Genomic DNA, 14,988 nt, shown 5'->3' on the forward strand with positions numbered 1-14,988 from the left:
AAAATGTATATTTTAGTATTGGGTATAAGACGATAAGTATGATGCATAATGATTTGATGTGCAATGACTTGCTTTTAAGTTCTGTATGCTTCTATTTCACCCTATTTCTCTTAATTAGATCATGTTTACTGTAAGGCCTTGCTTCCTGTTAGCATTACAAACTAAGCTGTGCAAAAGCTTCAGAGGGGTAGCCAAGTTAGTCTGTAACTGGAAAAACTTAAAAAACAACAAATAGTCTTGCAGCACCTTAAAGACTAACAAAACATGTAGAATGTATCATGAGCTTTCATGGGCACAACCCACTTCTTCAGATGTTGTGCAAGATTCCTTTCTTTTTACTGTTCCTTTAGTAGCTATTAATCTTGTCTGAAATTCTGTACAATTATTTGGTGTGAGTGGAGGATGTCTGTGAAAGCCGTCACAAATGCCCAGGTTGTCAAGAAGAAATGGGAACCTTGAAGATAACCAGGAAACAGACATTGTGTCTGGGGCTGAACTGAACTAGCAGCATTGACAGAACCCTGGACACAGACAGAGACCACCACAAGTGAGAGACAGTGATGGGAAGCCTGACAATTGCCATCAAAGGTTAACTCTGGAAAGTACCGATTAACATCTTTTAAGGATGGAGGACTGAGCATGACACTAAAAACCCACAGACTCCCATGAAAACTGACATGTATAAAAAGGGAACATCTTGCCATTAGAATTCTTGGTTCAGTGGTGCAAGCCAAGTCTCAGATGTGTCTTGAATCACGATTGATAAGAACCCGACTCCTCATTCAAGTCAGTCTTGCCTGGCCAGTAAGACTAACTTGAGTCACGACAGACTGGTAACTATGCATCATCTGCAGGACCTCTGTGTGTGTGTGTGTGTGTGTGTGTGTGTGTGAATGCATATGCTCTTTTCTTTTTGTATTTTCAATAAACGCAACACATTGTCTTTTCCCCTGAAAAAGATCCCATGTGCTTCTTATATGCATAACAGTGGATCACTATTACCAGCCCATCGGAATTGTGGGAAGGGATGTGGACAGGGACACCGTGGCCAATGGGAGCTGCAATTGCTCACACCTGCAGAAGCAAAGGTAAATATAGTGGTAGTGGCCCACCAGGGGCTAACCCTGGTGAACCGCCACTGTTTTATTGCCCACCCCTGCCTTAATCCCTTCAGGGCTGAGCAGAGTACACAAATGTCACTCTAAAACTGTCAATCAGATAGCATTTAAAAATACTACTCACTTTTGAAGGAAATCGTTACTAACAAGTCTTACTGGGAAACTAAAATCTGACCAAAATCCGAGCATAGAAATGTTACCGAAAGCTACTGTAATTAATAAACTCGTACAGACATAAGAAAGCTTGCAACAACATACATGGTGGTGTTCTGGATCAGTTTGACTGATCCATTATAGATAGGAACCATCATGAACATTATAGCACTCTGCTCTCCCGGCGCTCCCCTGAGCGATGGGCGTCTCGCCTAGCAGGGTAATCAGAAAAATGCATTACAAATATATCTGGGCCTTTAAGGGGGGGCATATGGGTTGTCTCCTGTCTCTGTGACCCCTGAGCTGTGGCGTTCACAATTGTGATTAGAGCATTTAGAGATTGGCATTGCAACAGGGCAACAGCTGTAGGACTGACAGGATCAAGATAAGTAACACAGTGTCTATACTTGCACTTTATTGATCTCAGTACATCCACCCCGGCTGAAGGTCCCTCAAGGGAGATGGTATTACTGTGTTGCTGTAACAGGACTCTTAGGTCAGATCTATTCTACACCCAGAAAGTCGGCTGACGGTACACAACTCCAACTACATAAATAACATAGCTGGAGTCAACACCAGCTGAGCTTGACATCATCTTCATAGTAAGAGGTCAGTGGGAAAAATGCTCCCATTGACTTCCTTTACTCTTGGTGACAGCTAGGAGTACCAATGCTGATGGGGGGTGCATTCAATGTTCGATTTAGCGGGTCTTTACTAGACCTACTAAATGGAATGCCAGAAGATGGAGTGCCAAAGTGTCGATCTTCCTGCAAGTGGAGGATATGGCCTTACATAAGTGGGAGAAAAATTTTAGTGTAGACACATGAAAACTAAGTTGACACAAAGCAGTTTGTTGTCCACACCCCTTCCCACAACTCCAATAGTCTGGGAACAGTGATCCACTGTTGACCTGGCTGGATTTCCCTGTTGAAAATATAAATTGGTATTAATCATTCTAAACCATGTTAAAATAGACCTAGCTACTTTGTTGAAAATATAAAAGCTAGGGGCAATGGTTATTTAGGCCATTTTTCACTTTGAATTGTTTGTTCCCTGTGAATAATAGGCTCTCACAGTAATACTTAGCTACATGGACGGTTGGTGAAGGCACGGCTCGGGGAAGTAAGTCCCTAGCCCCACCACCAGCCCTATCCCTTCTTCTGAGGCCCTGCTCCTTCCCCGCCCACACGAGGAGGCAGGGTCCTCCCTACCATAGGGAGAGAAGGGGAACAGGTAGGCGCATAAGAACGGTCAGACCAAAGGTCCATCTAGCCCAGTAGCCTGTCTGCCAACAGTGGCCAGCACCAGGTGCCCCAGAAGGGGTGGACCGAAGACAATGATCAAGCAATTTGTCTCATGCCATCCATATCCAGCCTCTGACAAACAGAGGCCAGGGACACCATTTCTATCCCCACATGCTAGTCCCAGCCTTCACAGCCCCAGAGGAGGTCAAAGGGTGTGCGCTGCGCAGCATGGCCCCAGCCCTGGAGGTGGTCGGAGAGCATGTGGCATTGCTGTGGTAAGACCCCAGGCTCCCCAGCCCTAGAAGAGGGTGTGCTGTGTGGCCTGGCCCAGCCATGTTTTTCCAGCCCAGGAGCACCAGGAGGGCAGGTACTGGGGGCAGCAATACTCAGTCCCAGAAGGTCTATAGCAGGCTTTCTGGGAGCGGAGTGTAGGCAGGGCCATGCCTGGTGTTTTGGGAAGACATTGTTTTCCCCCGCTTTACATATCGGATGCCTATGCTTAGCTAGATCTTTTCATAAACTGAACTCTGATGAAATTATAAGTCAAGTACATGCCCAGAATTCATGCTGGACTTTTAGGGTACGTCTAGACTACAGGCTTTTGTCGACAGAAGTTTTGTCGACAGATACTGTTGACAAAGCTTCTGTCGACAAAGAGCATCTAGACTACATCCAGTTCTGTAGACAAAGCCGCTTTGTCGACATGACAGTGTGGACACAAAGGACAGTGTAGATGCAATAACGCCTTCTGTCGACAGAACTGAGGTTTACCGCTGTCGACAAAACTGCTGAGTTCTGTCGATGTTATGTCCAGGTGACACACAGATCCTTGTGGTGCTACACATCTCTGTGAAGAGATTGGAAGGGAGCGTGCATGTGTATGAGCTAAGGTACTCCTCGCACTAAAAGATATGTTACAGCAACCGCCTGGGGAAAACTGAGAGAAACCCCAGCAGAGATACAGTGAAATAGCTGTTAAGGAAATGTTTTCCGAAGCAACTATTTCTATATTCTAGTATGAAACTGAATTGCTCTCTCATAGTGATTGAACTGCATGTCGTTCTATTATTTGTTAAAGTCTCATAAAAGACTGAGCTCTGCCCTATGATTCTGCAGAGAAGTTAGCTGAGGTGCAGGAAGAATGGAAGTGTATCACCGCTATGTGTAATACAGTTCCTCCTAACCAGTTATATTTGGTCAAGTAGGGAAATTGGTGAAGCCTTATAGGCCTCAATTGGCTGATTAAAGCTTTTTTAGGGGCAAGATCATTGATATTTTGGATCACTGTGTCTGAAATCACATAGGGAAACTGAGAGCCCTGGAGATACTAAAAAGACAAGGGATTATCAAAGGGGTTATCACCTTTATTTATTTTTAGCAGTTTTACACAAAAGATCAGACAAATAAGTGCCTATAATTAGATTTTCAGTGCATTGCTTTGCGATGAATAACAAAAACCTGCTGCATTCCGATTTCTTGTCCCTAATAGCAGAATTAACACAGATAAGATAACAAACAAGATTTCTTGTTCTCTAAATATTTTCTAGGAGCATACTGAAGTGCTAATGTCATAATGAAGTAATTAGCAAAAGACACAGGCTCCCAGAGTGCATACCAAAAAAAGGATGGAAACGAACTATGTGCCAGACAGTATTTCAAACTATTTTAATTCTGTGGCACACAGGGAAGAGCCAAATTAAGAACAAGATCGGGGAGAGGGGGAGGGGCACAAGAAAGATAAGAGTTTAGCAGCATCTCAGAGCAAGTCTGAGATCATAACTCTGATTAAGCCATTTTCATTTACTCTTCCCCAATCCCATCCTAATCAGATAATGACAGATCCTCTGTCCAAGCATTCAAGCAGAGGACAGTCAAAATATAACAAGCCTGAAATCAATCTTGGCACATCAGGCCGCATCTAACATAGAGCTCAAACCATATAAGCTACAGCTTCCCTCTACTCAACTCTAGTGGCACTCAAATAAAGCAGCTGCAGTGCAGTTCCTTTCTTCAACTGAAAGCAGCAGAAAATTGTAGCTCAGGGTGGGCAAAAGGGCCTCCACAGGCTGGATCCAGCCAGCCAAGTGGGTTGATCCAGCCCGCAGAGGCCCTGCTGCTTCCCCATCCCCAGGCCAATTAGGGCCTGGGGGTAGGGGGAAGTGCATGAAGTTCCCTGCAAGGAGCGCTCCTGGCAAGGTGGGAGGAGACTTTGCGAGCTTCCCTGCCCCCAAGCTCTGATTGGCCTGGGAGCAGAAGGGGGAGCACACAAAGTCTCCTCCCACCGCCAGGGGTATGGGCACCTAGGGGGAATCCTGGGGCGGGGGCAAAGGCACTCCCCCACCCTCAGACCAATCATGGTCTGTGGGTGGGGAAGCAGGGAAGTATCCTGGCCCTGCCCCTTCCGCTTGAGGCCCCATCCCTTCTGGAGCGGCCCCAGGCCTCTTCAACAATTTCTGAAGTGGCCCCTGGCAAAAAAAATTTGCCCACCCCTGTTGTGACTGCTTTGCCTCCTCCCAGCCAGGAGTGGAGCAGATTCTTCCAATGGTCTGGCTGCTGACCCGACCATGTTGTGTCAGCAGGTGGCTGAGCTGGGGATGGCAGGTTGTAAGATATCTCCCCGAGCCCACCACACATACTCCAGAGTAGAGTGAACAGGTAGGTGGCTGGTTGGTTTACAAAGGTTGGAATTTAAAGAGGTCCCAATCTGATGTAGTAACAAAGCGAAGGAGGAGTTAAAGTGATGATATCACAAGCACTAAAGCAGGGAAAAGATTACGTAACTTCTCGGCTTGCCTGGTTCTGCCGGAAGAACTGGGGAAAGAAAAGCAGCAAATTTGAGGAGAAAAAGACGAGAAAAAAATGGGAGAAAGGGAAGAAAATAGCCCAAACACAAAATTCAGGCCTTTCCCTTGTGAGAATGAATTAAATATTTGCAGCATTCAAACAAAAGATTAATCCCAATAATTCAAAGACCAGAGAGTAATGAGTCACTACAGTCAATCGATGTGACCACACACAGTCCTCACCTAGAAGAAGACTTGAGTCTGTGAATATACTCGCAGAACAATTTTCTACCTGGCCAAGCACACACACAATTTACTATCCAAGCATCGCTTGGGTCTCAGGGAGTAACATGAATCATATGTCAAGAAAGACTGGGACTTTCAGAGGTACAGAAGGGAGTTGGATGATCAAACCTAGTTGAAATTCAGTGGCAGTTGGGCACCTAACTTCTTTAGGTGCAAATGAAATTTAATGTGGATAAGTGTAAAGTAATGCACATCGGGAAAAATAACCCCAACTACACATACAGTATGATGGGGGCAAATTTGGCTACGACAAATCAGGAAAGAGATCTTGGAGTTATCGTGGACAGTTCTCTGAAAACTTCCACACAGTGTGCAGTTGCAGTCAAAAAGGCAAATAGGATACTAGGAATTATTAGGAAAGGGATAGAAAATAAGACCCAGAATATCTTACTGCCCCTGTATAAAACTATGGTATGCCCACATCTTGAATACTGTGTACAGATGTGGTCTCCTCACCTCAAAAAAGATATTTTGGCCTTGGAAAGGATTCAGAAAAGGGCAACTAAAATGATTAGGGGTTTGGAACGGGTCCCATATGAGGAGAGATTAAAGAGACTGGGACTTTTCAGTTTAGAAAAGAGGAGGCTGAGGGGGGCTATAATAGAGGTATATAAAATCATGAGTGGTGTGGAGAGGGCAGATAAAGAAAAGTTATTTATTAGTTCCCTAAATAGAAGAACTAGAGGACACCAAATGAAATTAATGGGTAGCAGGTTTAAAACAAATAAAAGAAAGTTCTTCTTCACACAGCATGTAGTCAACCTGTGGAACTCCTTGCCAGAGGAGGCTGTGAAGGCTAGGACTATAATAGAGTTTAAAGAGAAGCTAGATAATTTAATGGAGGTTAGTTCCATAAAAGGCTATTTGCCAGGGGATAATATGGTGTCCCTGGCCTCTGTTTGTCAGAGGCTGGAGAGGGATGGCAGGAGACAAATCGCTTGATCATTGTCTTCGGTCCACCCTCTCTGGGGCACCTGCTGTTGGCCACTGTCGGTAGACAGAATACTAGATGGACCTTTGGTCTGACCCAGTACGGCCGTTCTTATGTTCTTATGTTCTTTAGGTGCCTTTGCAAATCTCAGTGACTTTCCTCTAAATGTCTTCATTTTATTGGCACTGGCATTGTGAGAAGAGTAAAGATGGGAAATTTACCCACTGAATCTGAGCACCAGCTGAACCCACAGAGGGCATAGCCGATTTAATCTATTCACTTAGGTTACGGCTACACGGTAGCCTTCTTCCGGAAAAGCTTATGCAAATGACACGCTTCATTTGCATAATTAATTAGCAGCCGCTTTGAGCAAGAGGCTTTTGCACAAAAAAGAGCTGTGTAGAAGGCTCCTTTTTGTGCAAAACCCCTCTCTTGCGCAAGAGCCGTTCTTCCTGAAAAAATGAGGAAGAATGGCTCTTGCGTAAGAGGCGGTTTTTGCACAAAAAGGAGACATCTACACAGGTCTTTCTTGCGCAAAGCAGCTGCTAATTAATTATGTAAATGAAACGCAGCGATATTCTACGCCTCGCTTCATTTGCATAAGCTTTTCCAGAAGAAGGCTACAGTGTAGCCATAGTTTTAGGGTGCATGTACACAGCAATTTCATTATTTCAAAATAAATTCGAAATAAAGGACAGCTTATTGCAATATCTCTAAACCTCATTCCACAAGGAATAACGCCTGTTCGGCACTTGCTATTTCGCAATAGCAGTAGTGTGGACACTCCACTGCTGCTATTTCAAAATAGCTGCTTCCCAGGGCCATTCAGGGTATTTACTCCCTAGTGCTTCCTTGGGATGTAAATCAAGGTAGCACGTCTACATTGGGGAGCCTGCCTCAGACTAATTTCAAGGCTTCCCTGTAGCGTAGATGTGCTATTTCGAAATAAGCTATTTCGGAGTATTTCTTCCGGAATAGCTTATTCTGAAATAAGTGTGTAGTGTAGACGTACCCACAGGGGCCTGACTGCTATCAGCCTTCATCATGCAGACCTCTTATTGTAGTCAGTGCTTTCTGAAAGGGTTCATGTGCAAAAGATGTGCAGGATATGGTCACGAAGGCCTATTAAATCCTTAGGAGAAAAGTGCAAGTGAGAAATATTTGACAGGTGAATGCAGAAAATGCTAACTTATTCCAAAAGGGCTGGTAAAGCAGGACATGAAAACTGTGCTTTCTAAAGGACCAAATCCTAGTCCAAGTCATGTTTACAAGAGCTTTGCTATTTACTTCAGTAGGTCAAAGATTTAAATGTAACTGAGCACTGGAGGAATATAGTGTCATTGCTACCTATCTCTGACAGTGGAAACCAACCTTTCAAGTCATCCTATGATCATGCTTCTTTAAAAATTTTCCAAATTCTAAAAACTCTAATATGATTAAGAGTCCTGCTCTGGTGTAAATTAGGTCACTGATTAGATAATAGCCCAAGGATTTTTCTGCTTTGTCACCCAACGATTAAGAAAAAGTTCATGTTTCCCTTCCTTACTGTGCCTAAAAACAAGTGTAGAGAAAAGTCCCAGGCACCTCACGGATACACAGAGAAAGTGCAGGTCAGTCTCTACTGAACTGGATGCTCTTTTGTCACTTCTGCCGCTTTTCATATGTGAACTGATTGCTGCTATTGATTCTGGAAGAGTTTTGGTGTGAAGATAATTACTGCCTTGAGTTGTTGCAACTGAGAGACACATTCCACTCTGCATGAGGCTACCCCTGAAAAGTACCCAGAAACTTCACTTAGTACAGAATGCATTTATCCAAGAGCTGGATTTAGTCTATAGTCTATAGTCAAGAGTTATTGTGTAAGGCTGCTCATGTTAAGCTTTCTCACTGCACCCTATACACGTGAAACGTATGGGAAGGTAGATTACAGATCATTAGGACTCAGATTAACCTACTTTTCTCCCCCACAAAGACATTTATTTAACTCACTCCCAAGTGGTTTTTTTCTTTCTGCTATTCATGAGCCCTTGATCTCCCACCTGTGTAAGGCATCCCAGTTCACCCAAGCAGGCAGCCAGTGGTCAGCCCTTGGCTGTGTGCTGTCACTTGTTTCTCCTAGGCTATGTCTACACTACGAGTTTTCTCAGAAAAATATGCTAATGAGGGACTCATTTGCATGAACCATGATCTCATTTGCATATTTTCTGCCAATCCATTATTGCAGTGGTCCCCAACCTTTTGGGGCTGCAAGGCACCCGGAGGCGGCACCATGCATGCGCCGCACACCCGGGGCGGGGGCTGCACATGCTCTGTGTACCTGTGGGCGGCACCATGCATGCGCCACATGCCCGGGGTAGCATCACGCATGTACTGCATGCCCGGGGTGGGTGCTGCGTTTGCACCAGGTACCTGAGGCCCGGGGCACAAGAATGGCTCAAGCCGGCCCTGATCACTAAGGCGTTGGGGACCACTGCATTATTGTAATGGGTTTTTTGCGCAAAAACAAGCAGTGTGGACGGTTTCTTTTTCCACAAAAAACCCTTTCTCCGCAAGATCCTTATGCCCCAAAAAAGGAGATTTACCGATCTTGTGGAAAAAGGGGTATTTGCGCAAAAAGAAAACGTTCACACTGCTTGTTTTTGCACAAAAACGAATTGGCAGAAAATATGCAAATGAGAGCACAACTCATGCAAATGAGTCCCTCATTAGCATATGCTTTGCCGAGAAAACTCATAGTGTAGATGAAGCCCTAGTGAGACCAATTGCTCATTTAAAGCATCATGTGACCCTAAGACCTGGCCCCCTAGATCCTACCTTAAACCATCCCTACAACTGGGAGCTAAAACAAATCAAATTTATATTTGAACACTGGTCTTGCCACAGTACTATATGTACAGTTATACACAGTGAGATGCTGCAGGGCTTTTGCTAGAAACCCTCACGTCCAAGGGAAGAGAGAGCTGGGCAGTTGTGATAGAATCTCCCCCATTCTGGTTGCTGCTATATCAGCCCTCAGGAGATGACTCTCTGTAGCTCACAAAATGTTTTTGAAGTGTGAATGTTTTGCCTTTGGAATGCACCAACCAGCAATATAAAGGGGTGTGTGTAAGTGTGCATGCACACAGAAAATAGATTTGTACACAAACACACATGCACATGAACCCCCTACTTTCTCAGGTGAGGGTGTGCTTCCTTCTTTCTCCCAAACCCCAACTCATCTCTGTGTCTTCATTAGAATCATAGAATCATAGAACCATAGAGCTGGAAGAGACCTCAGGAGGTCATCAAGTCCAGCCCCCTGCCCAAGGCAGGACCAGTCCCAACTAAATCAATGCAGCCAGGGCTTGGTCAAACCAAGACTTAAAAACCTCTAGGGATGGAGATTTCACCACCTCCCTAGGTAAACCATTCCAGTGCTTCACCACCCTCCTAGTGAAATAGTTTTTCCTAATATCCAACCTAGACCTCCCCCACCTGTAACTTGAGACATTACTCCTTGTTGTGCCATCCGCTACTACTGAGAACAGCCTCTCTCCGTCCTCTTTGGGACCTTCGTTCAGGAAGTTGAAGGCTGCTATTAAATCCCCTCTCACTCTTCTCTTCTGCAGACTAAATAAGACCAAATCCCTCAGCCTCTCTTCATATGCCATGCACTCCAGCCCCCTAATCATTTTGGTTGCCCTCTGCTGGACCCTCTCCAATGCATCCACATCCTTTCTGTAGCGGGAGCCACAGAATTGGACGCAATACTCCAGATGTGGCCTCACTAGAGCTGAATAAAGGGGAATAATCACGTCTCTAGATCTGCTGGCAATGCTACTCCTAATGCATCCTAATGTGCCATTAGCCTTACAAGAGCACACTGTTGACTCATATCCAGCTTCTCATCCACTGTAATCCCCAGGTCCTTTTCTACTGAACTGTCTACCTAGTCAGTCGGTCCCCAGCCTGTAACAATGCTTTGGATTCTTCCACCCCAAGGGCAGGACTCTGCACTTGTCCTTGCTGAATCTCATTAGATTTCTTTTGGCCCAATCTTCCAATCTGTCAAGGTCACTCTGGACCCTATCCCTGCCCTCCAATGTATCTACCTCTCTCCCTAGCTTAGTGTCATCCACAAACTTGCTGAGGATGCAATCCATCCCCATTCATTCATTGCCCTTCCCCACCTCATTTCAAATGACAGAATTTGACCACTGTGCTTTACAACAAATATGTACAGAGTATATAGCTTTTGGAGAAAAGGATAAACATTTCCAGTAAATGCACTTAATTAAAACTTTGCTGACCAAGTGGTGTGCCTCCCTACTCTTGGCTAAAAGAGATTATTTTTGTTTAAATGGGAAAGTAATTGTTCATTGCTCCTCTTTTTTACAGCACATGCATCACAGTACAAAAAGGCTTACCACAGGTTGGGGGGAAATATTTGTTAGAATATCATCTGGCTATCACCACTTGCACAATATTACTTCCATAAACAAGCCCAGTCCTGATAAGGAGTATCAGAGCAGAGAACACAGCAAATAACCAACTGTTTGGCCCAAATGAATCATAGAATCATAGGGTTGGAAGAGACCTCAGGAGGTCACTGAGTTCAAACCTCCGCCCAAAGCAGGACCAAGCTGAACTAAATCTTCCCAGCCAGGGCTTAAAAAACTCTAGGGATGGAGATTCCACCACCTTCCTAGGTAACCTATTCCAATGCTTCACCACCCTTCTAGTAAAATAGTTTTTCCTAATGTCCAACCTAGACTTCCCCCACTGCAACTTGAGACCATTGATCCTCGTTCTGCCATCCGTCACTACTGAGTACAGCCTCTCTCCATCCTCTTTGGAACCGCTTTTCAGGTAGCTGAAGGCTGCTTTTGAATCCCCCCTCACTTTTCTCTTCTGAAGACTAAATAAGCCCAAATCTCTCAGCCTCTCCTCATAAGTCATGTGTTCCAGCCCCCTAATCATTTTTGTTGCCTTTCACTGGACTCTCTCCAATGCGTCCTTTCTGTAACAGGGCCCCCAGACTTAGATGCAATACTCCAAGATGTGGCCTACCAGTGCCAAATAAAGGGGAATAATCACTTCCCTAGATCTGCTGGCAATGCTCCACTAATATACCCCACTATGCCATTAGCCTCCTTGGCTACAAGGGCACACTGTTGACCCCATATCCAGCTTCTTATCTGCTGTAATCTCAGGTCTTTTTTTGCAGAACTGCTGCTTAGCCGGTCGGTCCCCAGACTGTAACAATGCCTGGAATTCTTCTCTCCCAAGTGCAGGATTCTGTACTTGTCCTTGTTGAATCTCATCTGATTTCTTTTGGCCCAATCCTCCAATTTTTCTAGGTTACTCTGGACCCTAGCCCTACCAATAATTTCTTGTGCTACGAGAACAGCATAGGAAGATCTTTCTTATCTCTTCTTTCCCTGGGAGTAGGAGCTAGAGGAGCCGGGAACTATTTCCACCCCATTCCCCAAATGGATATGAACATAAAGAACATTCTTAACAGGAACTTCATGGTTCTGGAGTTGCACTTAACAGCCCACACCTGACATCAATTAAAGCACTAGCACAGCAATAGTCTCTTGACTATTGCTAGGTGGGTATTACTGCACTCAAAAGGCAGGTGATACTGATGTCAGCAAAATCAAACATAGGGTGCTATGCTGCTTTGGAATTAACCCCCCAATATGTGAAATTTACTAGTCTCAACAGATCAAATTTCTTAATATAAGCATGAGACTCAGAACCAGGAGCTTCTGAGTGTTAATATGGCCTTTCAGACAGCCTTTGCCTGTGACCTTTAAGGAGACACAATCTTAGAATCTCCTGAACAATGAGGATATTACTATGCATGTTAATTAGTTAGTTAATTAGTTCAGCACTTGAAGCTATTAATTTATTTTAATGGTTTAATCATTTTCATGGTTTCATATGGTTCTCTCTTGTACTCTCTCCATTTAATGAAATTCTCAGTACTGAACAACTCAGCTTTCATATTTTTCTTTTAATTACCTTGCTTGCTTGGCAGACTTTCCAGGCTCACTGAATTGAAGTTATTACATAACTCAGATTGTGTAACTGACAACTAATGAAAGATGTCAAAGAAATCAGAATAATTGCTTTATCCCAAGTTATCATATACATTATGAATTGTAGAAAAAAGTTAATAGAGCAGTTTCTTGCCTATTTTAACTCCGCTTTCTGCAGAAGTGAATTTGCCTCAATGCTCTGGAATATGGATGTTTGTTCACTAGAATATATACAGCATGTGCTGAACTGGCATTTCATGAGAGCAATGAATCACAAAGACTAAAGAAACTTTCCTTCCTTCCTTATAAATATGAACAGGTTTAAAGAAAAGCTAGCAGATACACAACTAACAGTGATAGTAATTTGTAAAGAGCTCTGGACGCACTGCATACATCCAGGCATGATGCTACCATATATGGTCATGTTCTTCTCAATACTAAGTGTTCCACAAAAATGTAATGATTACAAAATCAAAACAAATACCTTTTAGGGAATAACATGTCCATTGGAAATGTGATAATAAAAATCATTGTTTACATCCAAGTGCACACAGCCATAGCAGTGCCACTCAATCACTCCTTTAGCTTTCCAGTAGTTGATAATTCCAGTAATTCATACTTTGGGTTTCACGCTTCAAGTTTAAAAGTGATGTGGATTCTTAGTAGTTCAGAATTTCAACACTTTAAAAAATACATTCTTAGGAGCGGATAGGTACTAGGAACTTTTGAAAAAGATATGGTTTTTTTAAAATAAAGTTTATCAACATTTTTGCAATAATATTTAACAAGGAAAAAGCAAATCATGTTCACTGACTTTTGTATCCCAGGTTTGAAGGGTCATATTCTGATTAATTAAAAAAGCTAAAATAAAAGTGAGATTTTTCTGGTGTACCAATAATGCTTTCTATACTGCCATCTACTGACTTTTTTCTTTATCCACATCACTTCTATTAGCAACTTGAGTTTATTGCTTAGTTTCTATCTTGGAGACAGAAGGGAAAAAAATCTTTGGACCTGTGCATATAAACTATACCAACAAGTGCAACTCACTAAAACCAGAAATCTGGTTTAGCAGTGCCTTCTCTTTATTCCTAATATGCAAACCGATGTTGCTATTTATTTAATAGTAAAGGGGATTATGCAAAGGCATTTTCTAAAGCTTTTCTTTCATATTTTAAAAGCTATTTTTACTGTGTAATTAACCATAAAATTTGCAAAAGTTTATTGTATTTTAATAAAATATCTTAATATTGTATCAATGTTCAATGTTAAAATTACTATTGTATATATTAGTACAGAACCTATTTAAAAAAAATCTTACTGCTAAACTACTACTACTACTTTTACTACAGCTTCTTTACTGGATACACATATAAAGTTAGTGTTTGTGCCTGACATCGTCCGAAAAAGATGCTATAGAATTGCAAAGTATTATTACATTACATACAACATCTGCCATATATTTGTTTCTGGACATCTCTCTCACTCTCTCTCTCTCTCTATATATATGCAGCTATGGCCCTGATATAAAACATATTATGAATTTTTCATGCCACATGCAGATTTCTTTAAAGTTTCCAATGATCTTCCAGTGAATTTTAAACTGAATGCTGTTTGCAATATGCAAATCAGACATAAGCCAATCAAGCATGTTTTGTGAGTCTGCCACAATACAGTTTGTTAAGTGAAGCAACCAGTGTTTCTAATTTGAAAGTAATTCACAAATAAATTGCTTTTACCAAGGTACACTATACCTTAGACTGCTGAAGTAACTATGTTGGAAACATCTGTTCACTCCCACCCCCAGCTGGAGAGTCCCTTCAGTCACTGTAGTACTTACAGATATCCAATTAGAGAAGCAGAGAGTGAATTGGAGAGGCCGGAACCTGTACAGCTAACAGCTGGAACAGTCCAAATCCTCTCTGCCTTTGCAGCCTCTCTATATAGAGGAGGAGAATCTAGTCAATGGGGAGGGGCCCTAGAAACCACCTCCTGCTGGAAAATCCTCAATACCTGGGCTTCAAAAAAGAGAACAACAGAGAAGACCCTTGTTCTTGGAGGGCCCAGATCAGGGCTGGTGACTCTTCCCCCAGATCTTCCATTAAAATTAACACACACAGAAATCCAAACAGGATTATGACATAGCTGTACATCCTTATTTTCTGACACCCAGATGCGCCAGTTGCGATCTAGGAGCTGCCTGAAATTAACAGGGTTTGTTTCTTTTTGCCACTTCACCTAATGGAACTGGATGAATGAGAGACTTAATCTAAACTATATAAACTATCTCCCTTTGTATATCTCCCAGCTGGAGTCTAGCAGAAGGGCAAAGCGAGATCACAGGGAGCCTGTAGTTATGATCCCATTACTTTTGCAGACTATCAGCTTGTTGATGAGGAGCTAAGATGGGTTTGGTATGAGTTGCTT

General features: G+C 43.0%; 1 protein-coding gene across 4 annotated transcripts in view; it reads right to left on the reverse strand.

Moving 5' to 3' along the window:
- Window positions 1–14,544, reverse strand: part of MYH11 (myosin heavy chain 11) — a 113,088-nt gene extending 98,544 nt beyond the window's left edge. For 3 of the 4 annotated variants that reach the window (XM_075899365.2, XM_006119591.5, XM_075899366.2), the window contains exon 1: window positions 14,402–14,544. The gene's annotated coding sequence lies outside the window, so the exon portion shown is untranslated. Of the gene's footprint in view, window positions 1–14,315 lie in introns of all 4 variants that reach the window. The other variant, XM_075899364.2, reaches the window with a different exon arrangement.
- Between the last annotated feature and the right edge of the window lie 444 nt (window positions 14,545–14,988).

The sequence above is a fragment of the Pelodiscus sinensis genome, chromosome 15 (genome assembly GCF_052426305.1).
Source record: "Pelodiscus sinensis isolate ZL-2025 chromosome 15, ASM5242630v1, whole genome shotgun sequence".
Classification (NCBI taxonomy): Eukaryota; Metazoa; Chordata; order Testudines; family Trionychidae; genus Pelodiscus; species Pelodiscus sinensis.